Genomic DNA, 19,284 nt, shown 5'->3' with positions numbered 1-19,284 from the left:
TGTGTGATTTCTTCATAAGGGAAACAAACCTATAATGGCATAAGATGAAAACAAAAACTAATCTGGAATTTCCCTCATAATCGATTGTACGGCAATACGATTTAACACTTCATACCCATTGGCCAGATCAACTTGTTTGACCGTGATTCTGGGAATTGCAAATGGTTTAGGGTTCACATCACTGGTTCCACAGGCACCCTCTTCCTGTGCTATAACCATAGATTGATTTGGAGAAGTAGCTTCCAGTTTCTCTGCAGTCCTGAGTTTCTGATCATTCAAAACAATCACACGAGTATCTCTCTGTTCGTTCACAGCAGAGGTATTCACAGCTGAGGACTCAGTGGGTATAACAACAGTAGAATGATTTGTAGATGCTTTCTCAGATAGAGACCTATCCGCATTACTAGATTTCACATTTGTATTTCCTTTGCAGAAGATTGGAGCACAACAGATGGGTGGTTTCACCACGAAGGGCTCTGACTTCCTTCCTCTACAGAAAATAGGAGCTATGCAGATCAGTGTTTTTGCCACGGGGAGCTCTGTTTTAGCATTTACTCAGAGCTAGCTCTACTTGATCTATGCTCTGAGGTGACACATTTACATCAAGTTCATGTTCTCCAACTTGCATATCTGACAGATCAACCTGTAGGCCAAGTGTCTTTGTTTGAATATTCATGGATGTTCCAATCTGCTGCGAATCATCCATTATATTAGTTAAGGCTTTGAAGAATCTAATATTTCCAGCCCTGTTCCTTCTTTTCTTTTGCTTTGTCTTTCCCCCCATTGGATAATGAACCCAAATCAGCTGCTAGAGGGATTTCCAACCTTTTGTCTGCCTTCCTTTCAGATTTGGTCTGCTTCTTTATTTTTCCCAGTAGAGGTCAGGAAATGTTCACCATATTACTTACAGTTAGATCAATCACTGTTAAAGATGTGTTATCTAACTGTGTAACAGCTTCTTTCTGTTACTCACTTGGGCCCGGCTCATCAGATATTTGAGCTAATCAAATAAATTCCCCTAAGAAAGATTGTGAAAGCGGTGTGTCGTCAAGAATCAGGTTGTTATCTTGAACTTCAAATTGAGGTTCTCTTTTATCATTTTGTTCTCTATCCAAGGTGTTAAGCACCTTCTCTCTTGGAATTTCAATCGTCATCCCATTTTGCTGATTGTCTAATGCACTAAAGTTCTCAGACATTGCCCCCAGAGTTGCTGTTTGCTCAATTTGTGATGTTTTAAGGTCTTTCAGAGTGTCCATCACCGTTGTATTGATCACCACTCTTAGACCTACCAATGATGAGTCAAAGCAGCTCAATTACTTAGTAAGTTCAAGGAGCAGGCCCAAATGATTTTGTTCTTCACCTCTCAGCATTTTAATACATTAACCAATGAGTTAAGTACAAAATGCAATGCTGATAGTGTGATATCCAAAGCACTTTTATCTTCAATAGGAGCTGGGATATATTGCCCACCTACCTATCATAATCTCTGTTATTATTATATTTTCTCTGTTTGTGATGTTAGCATTTAAACAGCAATTGTATGGAGGCAAATCACTTTTAGTTTCCTTCTGTTTCTCATTCATAGTAGAGTCCCTAATTGAAAATTCTTGCAATGGGGAGACAGTCAATTCAGATAGTAAAGGTCTTAAATTTGAAGGTTATTTTTCGTCTGCGTCCCCCAAACTTCGGTATCTACTCTTTATGAAAACGTCAGTAATTTTCATTTTTACTGAGGTCAGTGATAACGTGCATTCCAAGTTGCTACCAAACATCTGTCTCGATGAACTACCTCTCATCAGGCGAGACAAAGATAGAGGTTTCCAAGGAAGATATAGAAGGTAAAGGGATCAAATCAATCGTCTACGCATTATCTAATTCTGCAACCCCATAAGCACAAGCATGAATTATAGCTTGTTCAGTTAGAATAATTGGGTGAACGACACGGATTCTGATTCAAAATTAGCACTTCATCCATTTCAGGCACTCATAGATCCTCTTTTAGAGCACCACTTTTCAAATTATAAATACAGGGCATATGTAGCTAATATGTAACAAGTAGCCAAGATAAGTTTATTTTGTTAACAAAATTATAAAATAAATGAGCCAGCACAATGTTTATATGCAAGTGTTCGAAGGATCATATCATGCATCGCAGAGCAACGTGACCTCAAAAGTTCAGTCAGAAATGCAGAAGATTCACATGGAGTTCGGTGGCATCAGCGTAGCAGAGGTTAAACCAGAGAGCGAAAGATTCCCAAAAAGTTTAAAGGAGTAACCAGCTCAATTGAACACTAGAATGTAATTATACTCTAACTATATGTATATATTACATGGACGCGAGAGCGTCCATGTAGTTATGGTTAAGTTGGTGTTTCCATAGGAAGAGCACTTTTTGGGTGGCTTCTAACTTCGCTCCCTCTGGACGAATCCTCACCAAACTTTGCAAAAAAAGTATATGGCCCAGTCTGCATTTTTTTGCAAAGTTTGGAGAGGTTTGGTCCAGGGGGGGCAAAGTTATAGGGAGGTCCCAAAACTTTTGTTTTTTCCTATAGACATAATGGGAAAAAAATTTGCGCACGGCTACAGCCCGAACCGCTGGACGGATTTACACCAAATTTGCAGCAGGAGCGGCGGCTTGGTCCCGAAAGCGTGTTTTTGCAAATTTTGTGTAAATCTGTCCAGTAGTTTTTTAAAAAATGTCCAAAATGTAAGGCAAAGAAATTAGTGATATCTGTGTTCGCTTCGCAGACGGACTTCCCTGTTCGCTCCGTGGACAGCGCCCCGATTGGCCCATGCGCTTGCGTCATGTCCGCGGACATGCAACGTGTTCGCTGATTGGACGGCGTGGGGCGTGGAGCCCGTCAGATTTTCTGTGGCGCCCGCCATCTTGTATTCACCATCTACCGAGTACAGCGCGGTGAAACTTGGATTCAAAATTGTATTTAGTGGAGTGTGTTGGTGTGTAAGAGTGTTTGGGGAGGGTGGGGGAGTATGAGATAGGTTCAATGTTTTGTTTTTTTATGTGCTATACGCTTTTGTTGTGTTCGATTTGTCCACAGAGAACACAGCTGTTCTGACATTTTGTAAATAAACTAAATGGTGGGGTGTTCAGAGGACGGAGTATGTGTCCTTTTTGTTCGCAAGGAAGGTAAAATTGAGCTAAAAACACTCGCAGTGTATTTAAATGTTCGTAAATACACAAACTGGGGGTGTCCTGAGGACGCTGTCCGTATTGTAATCTGTCAAGTTGAATGTGTTCTAAGAACACTCGCGGTGTCCCGAAATGGTTGCAATTACACAAAATGGGGGTGTTCTGAGAACGCTGTTTGTATTGTTCGTTGTTAGTTTGAAAGTGTTCTACGAACCTTCCTTTTGTCTGCTGATAGTACAATTTCCTATGGGCCTCACCCGACTTTTTGTCCACTAAAGAAACGATAAATCAGGCTGGTGTGCGCCGACATTATGTGATAATCCTATGACTGGCCCTATTGACCTGGCTGACTTGCTTTTGCGACACTAAATCATATCTCCCGCCCCTTAGCCTGACATTATGAAAGCATTCATATTCCCCGCCTCTCTCCGTGACGTCACAGGGTGCGTCATCAAATGCGCCCAGTCGTCTCCAGTCCTACGCGACTTTACACAGAACCCGGAAGACAACACACATTATGTCACAACACAGCGCGCCACAATTCGGAATATGAAACTGTGATTTAAAAGCAAACAGCACGATTGTACATTTTGTAAAGTACATTTATTTGACATCAAATTTTTAGAGAATATTCAGCGATTTGCATTTGTCTTTGTTGTCGATCCGCAAAAGTTCATGTTGAGCCACGCGATGTTCCTTTGTGGTACAGAGGGTGTTAGATCAGCTTAGAACACAGTGCGCCACAATTCGGAATATGAAACTGTGGTTTATAAGTAAACAGCAGGATTGTACATTTGGTAAAGTACATTTATTTCACATGAAATGTTTAGTGAATATTCAGCGATTTGCAATTGTCTCTGCTGTCGATCAGCAAAAGTTTATTTTGAGCCACGCGCTGTTCCTTTGCAGTAGATAGGCTGTTGGTTTATGACAAAAGCAGTAAATGGTCACACTGATAATCGGAAGGTTGCTCCAACAACGAGGCATTAGACCACCATAATGGTTGGTATGTTGCTTCTAGCCGCTAGTACTGCGTAAGGGCATATTGGTCCTTGGCGATTGTCCCATAAAATGGTGAGGGTCATGAAGTTGCTTACATGGAGCTGCACCTGGCAGTTGAAAAATCCATCCGCTGGAGTCTGAAAATCGTGACATTGGCAAAATGGGGCAACATACCTGTTTTAAAAAACATAAATTAGTCTCACCAGCCGATCTTTATTAAAAATATTCATTTTATTTATTAGGGCGTGAAACTATTTTCTAGCGAAGATAGTGCAACAGAGTATGTTAATAATAAAATAATAATATTTTCGCATTTATATAGCGCTAAGAACCGTCAGGTATCTCAGTGCTGCTTATTATTACCCACGGTGTGTGGTGCTCATTTATCGACCACGGAAGGATGAAAGGCTGAGTTTGGCCGTGCCGGGATTCGAACCTGCGTTAGCAAGCTGTGCATGGATGTCAAAGCAAGCGCTCTACTCACTGTGCCACTTGACCGGCTACAGTGAAGTGGCACAGCGAGTAGAGCGCTTGACCGGCTACAGACTGGTTAAATTATTTCTTTTAACCCACCCTGTGTCGTCTGCCTTTTTCAGAGCCCTCTAAACGACAGGGGATCAATTCGGCGGTGATAGTGCGCGGTAGAAAACAATATGCCACATTGAACAAACAAGTACAACTTGACCGGGCTTTAATGCCACGCTATTGTTATTACAGTCCGGTATAAAATAATCTAAAGGGTTACTTACATAATAATTGCATTTTCAATTGTCCAAGTGTAGTGTAGTCCCAAAATACGACTCTGCGTGTGCCAAAGATCTTTCTCAAAGTGATATAATATACAAAAGTGGTTTCGTTTCAGAAATTTCATCTTTATCGTGTCTTATGTTTTTGCTACACTTCTTCAAAAGAAGTCTTTCAGCACAATCTCTGTCTGTCAAGGTAAAAAATAAATAGAACCTTATACTGGGAGTCGTGGGCCTCTCCGGGCCGCGAGAAAAAAATGGAAGCAGATGACCTTCACTGTGAACGAGCATAATTGCTTACTTTGCAACATTCTGTATAAAGCCATCTGTGATAACTTGCTGTTTACACTACATCTTTGTATATTGTTTGCGTGCTAATAAAAAAAGTTTGTTTAAGGGACGTTATGGTTCCAAGTAAAGCCGAAAAACACCTGAAATTCGCCAGTTATGGTAAGCCAAGCAACCATAACTCGCGCCAACACTGTGCACTGCTAAAACTAACACCCAGGACATCAAAGATGACATCGCAAATGTCATTGATGACATCACTGATGACATCACATGTGCATTTACTTTTAATGAAATTTGTGTACTAGGGATTTTTATTATAATGTTGCGAAAAAAGTGTCAAGGATCATTGCAATAAATATCATACCGTAATTAGTGCTTTGAACGATGCATTGATATAAATAGCATTGTATTATGGGGTTCTATCTAGTATACTGAGCTACTAATGGAGAAACATAGCATTGTGTGCAGCGTACAAGATGAAAGTATAATATTTGTAATGTTAATATGTTGAATAATGAAATGATAATTGTCCTGAAATGTTCGAAAATAAACAAAATGGGGGGTGTTCTCAGGACGTTCTTTGTATTGTGTGACTGCTTAGCTGTGTGCAATGAGGGAATGGCACAGAGAGTAAAGTGGAAATGGTAGAAGGGGTGTTAGAAGAGTTACGCTGTCCGCGGACACCACGGCTGTCCGTGGACAGGGCGTGCTACATCCGGGGTTTTCCAGCAAATCCAACATGGAAAGAAAACTGTACGGATTAGCCAATCAGATGTCGAGGTTGTGGATTTGTGTTGAAAGAGACTGTGTGTGGTGAAGATGGCAGAAGTAGAGAAAGTCAGGGTGTTGGTGCTTGGAGATATGTTTGTGCATGGTTTACAACAGTATGCTCGATGCAGGCATGTTGAAAAGAACTTTGATGTGAAAGGAGTGGAGGTGGTGTGGAGCACTTTGCCTGATTGCAATGTACAGGGAATTGTACAAGTTTGTGAGGATATGGCCATGATGAACAGTCCGCATGTGGTAGTTTTGCACCATGGTGCTTTCCATTTGGGCAACGTCAGTGCCCCTACTTTGTTGGCTGATTTGGAACGCTTGGTTCAAGCCGTAATGAAGATCCTTCCAAATGCGAAAGTAATTTTTTCTGGATAACTACCTAAGGCAATATGGGACAATAGTTCAGTTTTTTGTCCTCAGCAAAACATTGCTAGGTGTGTCATCAACCGAGGCATGTGTGCCTTCATGCTTAGAGCTGGTATGTTCTTCTGTAATAATGAGAATATTGATGCCAGTAATACTGTTAATTTTAAAGAAGATGGCATCTCTTTATCTTTTACGGGAAATGCCTTTCTATTTTGGAATATAAGGGTTGCTTTGGAGAAGGTTATGTGAAGATTTTAGGAGTAAAGTAAGAAAAAAAAACAAGAAAAAAAATACAAAATAACAGGTGTCTGTCAAGCATCTGTAAAATAAAACAAAAAAAATGTCTCTTTTCAGAGCCACCTTCAAAGGGGAAATGTGGCACACTATTTAAATTGACATTCACCACGCTCAGATTCTCAATATGTCCGCAGACATGGCGGTAGTCCGTGGACATCAAAATCACTACGTGGGGGTTCAGTATGTTCTATGTTACATGTATATGAAGTCAGGGATATTATGGTTAAGTTGTGCTACTAAAATCCTATGAAATTCAGTGAAAAACCTTTGTTAAAGGGATGTTATGGTTAAGTTGCGCTACGAAAAACCTATGAAATTCAGTGAAAAAACATTGTTAAAGGGACGTTATGGTTAAGTTGCGCTACTAAAAACACAATGGCATTTGTGATGTCATCTTTGATGTACTGGGTGTTTGTGTTAGCAGTGCACGGTGGCGCGAGTTATGGTTGCTTATCTTACCATAACTGCCGAATTTCAGGGGTTTTTCAGTTTTACTTTGAACCATAACGTCTCTTTAACGTTTTTTTACTGAATTTCATAGGTTTTTCGTAGTGCAACTTAACCATAACGTCCCTTTAACAAAGTTTTTTCACAGAATATATATATATATGTATATAGTTCAGGGTGATTTAGTTACTCACCAAACCGCTCCACACCACACACCAGTGGGCCATTCGCCTTTCAAAGAGATGTTATAAAATGAGACTGACAGGACAAAATGTGTTCCCTAGCAGCCCAGAAGCTGTTGGCTGGAAACAGTGAATACCAAGGTCCACCTCCTTAGATGAACATAGAGAACAGACTGAAAAACATCACCCCAAAGACACTCCATCGTACTCCGCCTCCAGTGGATATTGTTGTGGAGCTCCCCTGGAGTAGAAATAGTGTTGCCAGCCCCCTCCCCTGATGCCAAATCTTCTTATATTTTCTATTGAAAGGAGTCACCAAACTCTATTTTTGAAGAGTCTCACGCCCCCTCTGGCTATCCTCTAAGCCCCACAGTTCGAACACCACCGACGTAACATAACATAACATAAATAGTAATTCCATACATTGATCACAGCAAAGGGGCAGAGGCCTTTCCCAGTGTGTAGTCTATTCTTGGGTGTTGTGTACAGCCATGACTGCAGGGTAAGCCATTTCCTGGCATGATCTGATTGATGGTGTGTGATTATATTCTTTATTTATGCCATGAGCAGTACTTTGCACCATTATGTTAAGGGTGTCATTATGTCATTAGCAATTATGTCCATTCAACTGAAGTTTTTTACTGTCAATATTATATTCAACAATAGCAACCCTGCACTATAGTTACATTTGACTCACCAAAAGAAGTTCACTTTTTCAGTTCCTTATAACTTTGGCACTCTTTGACAGATTTGCATGAAATGTTCCAAACACAACTATACATCTATTTCTGAATAGTTGTTGAAAGTTTTGTGAACTTCGGATTGGGAAGGCCAAAGTTATAAGAGCGGCCTAAAAACGTGTCTTTCCCATGAAAACCTGATAATCACATTTTTCACTCAGCTACAGCAAAAAACACTGGATCAACTCAAGCGGCATCTGTGCAACAAGATTCCATCTGATCATGAACGTGTGCTTAGCTGGCTTTGTTGAAAACCCGTCCAGTGCTTTAAAAAAAAATATCAAATATGCCCAAAAGCTGCCAATATCACATTAGGGACATTTCGAGCTTGCAGACTAGCTGCACTTGCAGACCTGCAGGGACATTTTTGATACCATGGCTGTCCAAAGCAAGTTCGCAAACCAGGCCAGCTCTGTAAAGTTAGGTCATTAGAAACCTGATGGGCTCATTGAAAGAGGATTATTTTCATTGGCCTTCAGACCTGGAAAAACTTCTAAATGTCAGCATTTTGGCTTAAGGATGTGTGCAGTAGGTCCATGGAACCTGATTTGTAACTCCATAAAAAGTAGCTTATTATATCCCTCTGGTCCCCACTAGAGGCAGGCTGGGGTACCCAGATTGGAGGACTATGGCCCCAAAAAGGAAATAAGAAAACCGCTGTTTTTTTCATGAGACCTGCAGCCCCTTTTTAAGTTTGCCCTCACCCTGGGCACGGCCGCAGTAAACTTTTTAAAAAGTTGATATAAATTTATGGGCCTTATAGGTTTGCCGGTATGCCACCGGTAATTCCGGCGGCATACTGGCAAACCTCCCTTACCATCTCTGCCATCCGATATCCTGGTATTACTGGGATATTATGGGCGGCAGAGTGCTGGTAAGTTCCTGTGCCGGTGATTCTGGCAATTATTTGCCAGTAGGGGCTTGATCTACCGGCAGGTTAGGCCTGCCAGAAGATCCGTGGCCACCACCAGCAAACATGAAGTGTGCCGGTAAGGAAAAAATGGCAGAGCCGGAATTACCGGCATTTTTTCCGGACCGGCACACTTGTAATGAGGCCCTCTATCTTTCTTGGAAAGCTTCTTGAAGCTTTATTGAATGGTGTCAAAGTAATAGGACTCTAAGGAAGTGTTCTTTGTATGGAAAGACCAACACAACCATAAATACATTGGGCCTCATTACGAGTTTGGAGGTAGCCATGCCGTTTTTAGCGGCATGGCTATCCCCAAACTCGGGTCCGGGTCCCAAAAAAGGGGACTTACCGGGCCATTCCGACCTTTCGTGGGGTCCGGACCCGGTACGTCCCCATTCCCATTTGACCCCACATAGGGCTCAATGGGAATGGGGAGGATGCTAACAACGGGCCCGTTAATGACGGGCCCGTTGTTAGCATCCTGTACTGCTAGCGGGTGCCACTCTGCACATCTGGTCTGGGCAGGCGTCCAGAGTGGGACCCGCTGCAGAACTCGTAATGTAGCGGCCTGGAATGAATGGTGCCGGTCCCTTACCGGCACCGTTCATTCCGTGGTACCCACAGTTGTAATGAGGCCCATTGTTGATTTCACAGACTCTGTAATAAGTGGCTTAACTGGTTTTAAGCCAAACAAAGTTATCAAAGCAATCTTACCTTGACTTCCATAATGGTAGGCAGCCATATCTATAAGCACTCTCATGTCATATTAATTTATTCTGTGCCAGTTCCCAATGTAGACGTTTGCCATTTCAGAGCATTTTTCAAGTGAATATTATTTATTTCCTCCGCCCCCAGCCCTGCATTTGCAGATCTCGCTCTTTGATGGGATGGTGGGAGGGTGGTTGAGAGGGAGGCGAGGGAGCGGCAGCAGGAAGCACACAGTAGTAGGCAGGTAAGGAAAGACAGTGAGGCAGGGTGGGGGTGCATTCTTTTTAAAGATGGATGCCTGTGGCTTGCCTTCTCCCCATTTTGAGCAAGGGTAAGTGCAAAAACTGAGCCGTATAGCGCTGTGACGCAGACAACTGTAGCGGTGTGTCCTAGCTGGCAGACCTGTCATTGCCAGTTACTTGTCTACGGAGGGAGCATGACTGGTTGCCTAAGGGATGTGTGTTTGCTCGAGCAGTGCAGCGTAGTTTGTAACAAGCTTGTATTGCATGTGCTTTTGCTTCTTCAATTCCCCCAAAGGGAATCCTGGGATTTCCAAAACATAAAACAGACTAGGAATGTAAATCCGAAGTTGGTGTGCCAGAACGGAGAATATGGGGCACAGGGTTAGAGGAGCAGGGAAAGTGACCGGCCAAACCAGAGCGCTGCACTGCGTGGCAAGATCCGTACTGGCTGATCTGTGCACATGTTTTGGCCTTTAAACTCAGAGTGGGATTTGATTTGCAAATTCCATGATTTTTAAATTCCCAGTGTCCCTCCCTGTCCTGCGACTGCCTTGCCTGTAAGCCTCCTTCCCGGTCCTACAGTGAGCCACTTCACATGGGAGAAGTATACTTGAAAACATTAGCTAGAGGGTGGGTTTAGGGTGAAATGGTAGTAAAAACGGAAGAAGACATACAGGGCTTCATGGAATTGCATTGGGGTTATCAGATAACACTTAGGAGATCGAAGTCCTCTCATGCTACTGGCACGGAAAGCAGAGAGCACCAACCCAGACTACTCCCAGGCATGACATCACAAGTAGTATAATGCATTATCAGACATAAGGTTGGTCTGAAAGGGTTATGTTTTGGTTTAGTTTTCTATGTGACGTGCAATCATCACTATTACTGCAAATCGTGGGTTTGTCTGAGGAACCATCGGCAGTGCATAACTATGGTACTTCATGTATTTTTGTTGTTTTCTGAGGCCATGATAACCCACGACTGTGGCTCTTCGGTAGCTTGAAATCGGTCTTTGACGTCTGAATTAAGCCATTCAACCATTTTAAGAATTGTCTCATAAGTGGCGGCTTGTGGATGAATTAAGCCATTAAACCATTTTAAGAATTGTCTCATAAGCGGCGGCTTGTGGTGTCTCTTGTTATTGGCAAGATCAGACTGAGCTCCCCAATGCTATCCCCATGACGTAGCTCGCCCAGGAGACCAATTGAGGTATTAGATCGGCGGCACATGACAACGCCATTTCCTAAACCCCTCCCTTTCCCATTCTTCATCTTCAAAGGCACGAGTCAATAATCCCTGAAAAAGGCAAGCTGATTATCTGATGAATGGATTTATTTATAGAGGGATGGTCTGCGGAGGCCCCGCAGGTTCTCAATTGCAGTGATACCCTGTAGCCGCGTGCCTTTTATCTCTTTATATATAGAAGGATATTTGGGCTGGGTACAACAGGTCCTGTGGGATGCTGTAATCTCCAGCATATGTTGGCGGTGTTGACAGTGATGTAGCAGGCTTCAGAGAGGGAGGTCATGGAAGGTAGTAGAGAGGGTGGTTAAAACCTAATAGCAAGGGCCATCAACTCTAGTTCATAGCGAATATTAATTTACTAATGCATGAAGCTTGTGGAGAGTATTATTGACAGACTACGAATTAAAACTAAAACTAGAGCAGTAACAACCTCTAATGAAAACAAAAATATCTCCAGTGATTTAAGATGAACTTTCATTTTTTACTTCTAAATAGATCGCTGTGGGCGGTCTCAGGAGGATAGCTCAGGGCAACGTGCTTGCCTTGGAAGCAAGACGACATGAAGCACCACAGGTTCAATTTCCGGGTCCTAGAAGCCTCTGGGTATTAAGCGTGTTATAAATAACCTATCATATCATATCATATCATATCATATCATATCCCTGTGGGCAGTCATGTGCTCCTGATGGGAGAAAAGCATGTATGGGGGAAATGGAGGAAATGGAAGTTTCAAATGGGGTGATTAGGAAGCTGCTAGTCTGCATGGGCACCCTATCAATCACACTATTACAGAAAGAAACGTAAACAAACCGTATGTAACCTTAACTAAAATTACTAAAGCAATTAATTAGCTATGGACCTCCCACCTGATGCCGGTTAGTCTGTAATGCATATCTGTGTGGTCTGGGTAACATTTCAGAGAGAATTCACTGAACAGAGATTCTCATCATAAAAAATTGACAATTTGTAAGGTCACTTTATCTTCATCATGCATGCACCAATATGCAAAACTATATGTTTTTCCACAACGCTGTGTTGCAGGACTCAAATTTGGTCAAACAAGCCAAGTTACACAATTCGTACACAATAGCACAAACGCATTCGTTCATTGCCCGGCAACACCATCCCTGATCGCCTATCCTCCACACCTATTTCTTTTTCAAAATGTCTGACGACAGCAAACTCTTGGGCATGGTGACCAAATCACTGATTAATAGTGTTATACAACTGACTACAAAATTATGAAATGTGCTAATTATGTGACACAGTCTCGACCAATCTTCCTGATTCACCATCCTGTGCCTGCACTCCTTTCCATGAGCTCTTTAAGCCTCCAACACCGGGGCCTGTCCTTTTGTCACCAGAGGAGCCCTTTCTCATTTCCCAAGTGTCCTAGCTCTATTACATGGCGGCTAAAGATAAGTAATGTCAATTGCGAAGAAGGGCAGATCTCAAGATCCAATATATTGGCTATGTAATGATTATTATTAAGTACATGTACACTATTCAATATTGGGGTGCTGGCAGGATGAGGCCGGCAAAGAACAGTGAGTAGTCACAAAAGAGAAACTGATTAACTTGGATAGAGCCATCTTTTCAGAGACTTAACAATGGGTCAGAATGTCAATTACCTTCTTTATTATTTATTTTATTTATTTATTTATACCGCGCCATAGCCCATGGGCATCAGGACCTTCAAGGCCCATCGGAGTTAGTACCAAAGCCTTGGTGCCTGACAAGAAAATCTACTTCCACCGATGCGATCAAAATGAAAAGCTGAACAAAAAAGGACCTTCAAATATGGCGACAGACATGGAAAAGAAGAAGCGATAATCTGGCTGGTCTTTTGTCATGAGTGTTCTGTTTGTTGGGTTGCACAACTCCAGTTGGTATGGAGCCCTTAAGGGCCACATAGATACAAGCAGGCTAGGGCGATGCATCTACAACACAGATTCATCCTTGTAATCTCAGTATTATAATTAATTATTATTACTGAAATAGTAGACTTGTATCTTCTGCATCATGATTGAGTTCTGTTGGTGGGGAGCAAGTGGAGCAGTCTACACATTTCAATGTGTAGCAGCTTGCCAACAGCGGCGAGGTCCTCACACTTTTGTTATAATTTATTTAGATTCGAAAGTAGGCTATACGCTTATAATATATTCCTCTCACTCTTAAAGGCAAAGCTAAGATATTCATTTTCTTATCATCACAGGTTCACATGGCTATGGGGCAGGAATATTTGTTGAGATATGCGGCACAGCATATTACATGAGTTCAAAATGGTGTTTTTGGGTGTGTAATATCTGTTCGCAGTACTAATTGATGGTGACAGCTTTAGTTTCCAAGATACAACGTTCTTTCATCATCAGTCTTTTTTTTAATGGGTTTTTCTAACAAAAAGCTTTGATGAAAAAACTCATCAGAAAATATAAGGGAGTGGGAAAGTGTATATAAGGGATGTGGGTGTCTGAAATAGTGAAAAAACAATAGTGGATGGAGGTTTGAGGGGAAAACCCCCAAAAATAAAAAAAATCAATAGCAATGAGTTTTTCGGTAAAGAAATCCGTTAAAATACCCATCGAAATAACGACTGTCGATGAAATGAAATAGAACCATTTCCATTAGGGTTTGCTTTTCAACAGTGCTTCATATCCAGAGGAGGCAATGGTTTTCATGAATGAGACTCATTGCACATTTTGCAAACAGGCTGACCAAATTCTATCCTGATTTGCAAGCTTGTTATATATGGGATAAAGTGCCCCACACCATCCATTATATGGATATTGCTATTCACTGGGGAGTCTTGTGACCAAACAGGGGATGGTGCCAAATGCAAAGTTACTTAAAGGTCACAGAACTCCAAGGTGACCTTCAATATCTTTTATACATACTGTAGGGTGTACTTTCTTCCTTATGACTGCACCCTCATCCACTTTAATACTTGGTCTCTTGCTCAATAAATTACAAGAGAGCTTCCAGTTGTTAATAAATATAATCAATATGAAATCTAATAGGATGAAATAAATAAATAGGGACTCATTTCCAAAAATGTATTAATTGGGACTTTCCCATGTTAAAACACTTTTGTAAATCAGATTCAGGCCCTTAGCATTCAGCTTGTAATGTGTTGCAAAAATATGTTTTAAGCAGTTTAATGAAATGCATTTGAAGCAGTTTTCTGGCTTTAAAATGTATGATTGCATGCTGGGTTGTTGATTTCCTGTTTTACACTCCAGCAGTGTATACAATAAATATAATACCATAAACAGTTTCTTAACAATGTTAAAAGTTAATGACTATAAAGTATCACAGAAAACTAGTTTACAAGAAAGAAACTTGAAAAGCTAGTCATAGCTTTCATTCAGTTCTCCAGCATCAGCTGCAATTCTGCACTGTGCTCGCTTGAGCTGCAGGTATTATGACATCACAGCTATACTGTAAGAAGTTATCACAATGGAGGTATTAATCCATTTTATGGGCTATACCGGAGGTAACGGCCCGGCAGCCCGAATTAAAGGTCAGAGGAAAGCAAGGGGGTTTAACGAGGGCACTGTGACGTTACCCCCAGTATAGTCTGTAGAATGGGTTAATAACACCATTAGCACCCTGCACTACACAAGCAGTAACCCGGGGTGTTAAAAAATAAAGTATTTTCATTCAAAGAATGGGACGTGGTGGCGCCCTGGTCATTGAATGAAAATACTGTGCAAAGATGGCCACCATAGTCCACACAGAGCCCCTTGTCCATTTCTATGGCGGCCAAACTGAGGAAGGAGAGAAACAGCAGGAGCTGTGGAGGCAACAGCGTGGGGGGCAAAATGACTGCAGCAGTGGGGGGATGATGGCGGGCTGGGGAGCCATCAATCAGACAGCTAGGAAGGCAGGCTAGATCGGGAGTATCAGCCCGTGTTTCTAGCCTCCTGTTTGGCCGGCTCCCACCCACAAGGTGTTAAAGAAACTTTAGTGATTGCCATCCCGCAGAGGAGTTTACAGTACGTTTGGTGAACTTTTGGAGGGATTTGACTGTGTTTTTAGTGTGATTTCCAATCCATTTTTTGTGCTGGATTGTTTCTAGCGGGCACTGCCTTTGTAGTCTAGTCCTTTGTTTGTTTCTGTTATATTTCCCTCAATCCTCCCATCCTCATAGTAATTGGCTGAGCCAGTCAGGTTTCCATATACTCTGTTTATGGAGTCCTTTCTTACTGCTTTCCGCTGCCTTCCTGATAGTAATCCAGAGCCATCCTGTATAGCAACACCTGGTAAGGAATTTACAGCCTTTTTGGTGTCCTTTTGAAGGGATTTATCTGTGTTTGTAGTGTGATTTCCAAACCGTGGATTGCTTCTAGAGGGCACTGTCTTTGTGGTTTAGTTCCTGTCCTCTGTTTTTTGGAGGCCTTTCTTTCTCCTTTCCCCTGCCTTTCTGATAGTAATCCATAGCCATCATGTACAGGAAGCACCTGTTAAGGGGTTTACATCCTGTATGGTGTCCTTTTGGAGGGATTACACTCTGCTTTTAGTGTGTTTTCCAATCCGTTTTTTGTGCTGGATTACTTCTAAAGGGCACTACCTTTGTGGTCTAGTTTGTTTCTGTCCTTTTTTTCTCTCTCCTTCCATCTTCTTAGCATTTGGCTGAGGCAGTCAGGGGATACTGTTTTTGGAGTTCTCTCTTACTGCTTTCCCCATGCCTTCCTGATAGTAATCCATAGCCACCTTATACTGCAAGCACCTGGTAACGTGTTTACAGTCAGTCTGGTGTCTTTTATGAGGTATTTCTATGTGTTAGTGTGATTTGCAGGTTTTTTTTTTTGCTGGATTGCTTCTGGAGGGCACTGCTTTTGTGATATAGTCCTTTGTTTGTCGCTGTCCTTTCCCTCCTTCCTCCCACTCTCTATTTCTTAAGCACAGCTCCCAGGGTAGCCGGCGAAGGGCACAGGCGAAGGACACCTACTCAAGGTTGCAGCCATTCCTGTTTGTCTGTTCGCTTAGCGCCCTATCCCTGCCAGATGCTTTGCTATCCATCTACAGGTACCTCGAGGTAAGGGACATCTTCATTGAATCCTACCACTACTGTATTATGCCACACCTACATAGTGCTTCACAAGGTGTTCCAACAGGGAACTTGTTACATTAAATCTCACCATGGTTTTAGTTTTAACCATCAGGGTGTCCCAAAAGTAATGAAGCCCATTTTGAACTATGCTGCTGCATTGGATGCACCACTTTTGCGTTTTGCCACTGCATAAGTTGGCTAATGCAACTTCTGTATTCAGCCACACTAAGATTGCAACCCTCTGCTTTGGATTTAGTCACACTAGAATTTAACTGAGTTGGTTAACGCTGATTTTGAATTTAATCACACTAGAATTGCAACCCACTGCTTTTGAATTTAGCTACACTACAATTCTACTTAGTTAACACTGCTTCTGAATTTAGCTGCGCTACAATTGCAACCCACTGCTTCTGAATTTAGCTACACTACAATTCTACTTAGTTAACACTGCTTCTGAATTTAGCTGCGCTACAATTGCAACCCACTGCTTCTGAATTTAGCCACATTAGAAATTAACTGAATTAGTAAAGGCTTCATTTGAATTCAGCAGCACTAGAATTCCAACCTGCAGCTTTTGAATTTAGCCACACAATTGAAACTCACTGCTTTTGAAATTAGCTACACTAGAAATTGTAATTGCTGCATTTGAATTTAGCCACACTGGAATTGTAGCTTGTTGTTTTTTCATTCATCCGCACTTGAAATGCAACCCGCTCATTTTGAATTTAGCCACACTAAAATTGTACTGAGTTAATTAATTGATGTTGATTTTGTATTTAAACCCACTGGAATTGCAACCCACTGCTTTTGAATTTAGCCAAACTAGAATGGTAACCCACAGCTTTTGAATTTAGCCACACTAGAATTGCAACACACAGCTGTTGAATTTAGCCACACCTGAATTGTAACTTGTTGCTTTTTCATTTTACCACACTACAATTATATTGTGTTAGTTAACCCTGCTTTTGAATTTAGACACACTACAATGGATGATGGCTAACCACCTCCTCCTCAACCCCAGAAAAACCAAAACCATGATCTGTGGGAAGATGGCACTCTTCCCCCAACCGACACCTTGGCCGTCCTCCCTAGGCCCTCCTCCCACAGCATTCAATGCAGTAAGGAACCTGGGATGCAGAATGGACGCTGATTTTACACTTTCACACCACATCAACTCTGTGTCTAAATCTTGTTATCTACACCTCAGTATTCTCAGATGCAGCTTCCCTTACCTCTCGTACCGTCACAGAGTCACAGCAATCATGGCTATCATCCACTTCCCCGTAGACTATGCCAATTCCCTTTACCTGGGTGCCCCTGCATATCTACACAGAAAGCTCCAATGGGTACAAAACACCACAGTCAGATTCCTCTTGGCCGTTGGCCCAAGAGAGCACATCACACCTGCCGTATGTGTCCTTCACTGGCACCCTGGTCGGTGACAGGCCACTTTCAAAGCCATGTGCATTACCTATTGTGCCCTCCACAAGACAGGCCCAGAATACCTTCAACAGAAACTCATCCATTACCAACCAAATAGAAATCTGTGATCAGGCACCACTCTCCTCCTTGTGATCCCTCCCTTCAAATTGACAAGAATAGGGGGATCCCCCTTCTGCGTCCAAACCTCCTCAATCTGGAACAAAATTCCCTTTAGAATCCGCTGCATAGAGGATCACCTTGCCTTACAGGGGGAGCTCAAGATCTGGCTTTCCGCCTTGGATCCTGATGTGCCCATTCGTCTCTTTGAGCTATTTAAACACCTCAATGGTAGGCCAGTGCAGCAATCAACCCGCCGTGAAATGTACTGAGCGATGAAGATAATAACTGCAGCGAACCACAGGACAGAATCCATGCCACTTCTACAAAACCAGAAAACCAGCCAGGACACACTGGTATGTATCACAATCCATGGTTATGGAAAATAGCCGAAGCTATGGCCAACCACCCATATGCATCTGCTATCATACACTAATTAAGACACATCACACAAAACCTCTGCCGTAAGAATGCAGCAATCCCCCACAACAGAAATCCAGTCTAGCTGGACACATAATGAGTCTCCTGCACTCGCATACTCTCCAGACTATCTCACAGCACCCATCCACATCCCAGCTCAACATGGGTAGCTAACAGGGACTTGGCCACCCCTACATACCTTCGTACTGCCTAAAATGCACACGTGCATTCTAACCCCCCTCTGATGAATTTCCAATACCTTGGATTTGGGGCCCCTGAGGTCATTCACCTACAGTGCTTTAAGGCCATGCCAATGGAAAAGGCGCTATACAAAAGACAATTTAAATTACATTACATTGAGTAGTTATGTTCCTACTATATTGTAATAAGGAAATAATTAACAAGCTTTTATATGAATGTTGTGGGCTGCCACTTTGGGTAACTTATTATGAAGATTTGCTTAGCAAAGTACAACACAGTAAAAGATCTGCAAGTCACCCTGCTTACATTATCAGACGTTGGGGACATGTACATCAATGGAAGTGTATTACTATGCCTGACACTATCCCAGGCACGTGCAAGAATCCACTTTCGGCTATTGCAATATTGTAAGATTAGATCCTCCTTTCAGTCCATGTGGATGGGTATTTCCGGATGAACCACTAATAGATTCATGTTTGTCATACATTCTCAATTTGAGTGAATGTCAAATGGGCCTCATTATAAGTTGGTTGGTGTGATAATAATGTGCTGGTAATAACATTTACCAGCTTGTTACCGCACTGGCCAACTACATGTTTTACTGGTGGGACACCTGTTTTACCTCCAGCTTAGAGCTGGAGTTAAGTCAGGCACCTGACCAGTAAAGATTGCCGGTATTACGGCACCAGTATTACCGGTGCCGGTAACACCAGCAAATACCTCCATGGAGTTTAATGGGGCTCCATGGAATGAAAATGTACAACCCTTGCCACCACTTGTAATCCGGCCGTAATACCGATGGACCAAGTGGTGATAACAGTAATACCGTTTGGTGGTATCTGGGCTGATTTACTGCCCAGATACCACCAAACTCGTAATGAGACGCAATTTGTATTCACACCATATAAATTAGTAATGGATCAAATACCGGAACAGCCCAGTCATATTCACATGAAATGGGCTAGAT

At 42.2% G+C, this 19,284-nt stretch overlaps 1 protein-coding gene across 5 annotated transcripts in view; it reads right to left on the bottom strand.

Moving 5' to 3' along the window:
• Window positions 1-19,284, bottom strand: part of LOC138569187 (ankyrin repeat and fibronectin type-III domain-containing protein 1-like) — a 2,784,778-nt gene that overhangs the window by 1,349,815 nt on the left and 1,415,679 nt on the right. The gene's annotated exons all lie outside the window — the stretch shown is intronic.

This window comes from Ambystoma mexicanum, chromosome 2q, assembly GCF_040938575.1.
Source record: "Ambystoma mexicanum isolate Mex_15411 chromosome 2q, UKY_AmexF1_1, whole genome shotgun sequence".
NCBI classification, from domain to species: Eukaryota; Metazoa; Chordata; class Amphibia; order Caudata; family Ambystomatidae; genus Ambystoma; species Ambystoma mexicanum.
The sequence above is the reverse complement of the archived record's forward strand: the minus strand, read 5'-3'. Positions and strand labels throughout refer to the sequence as shown.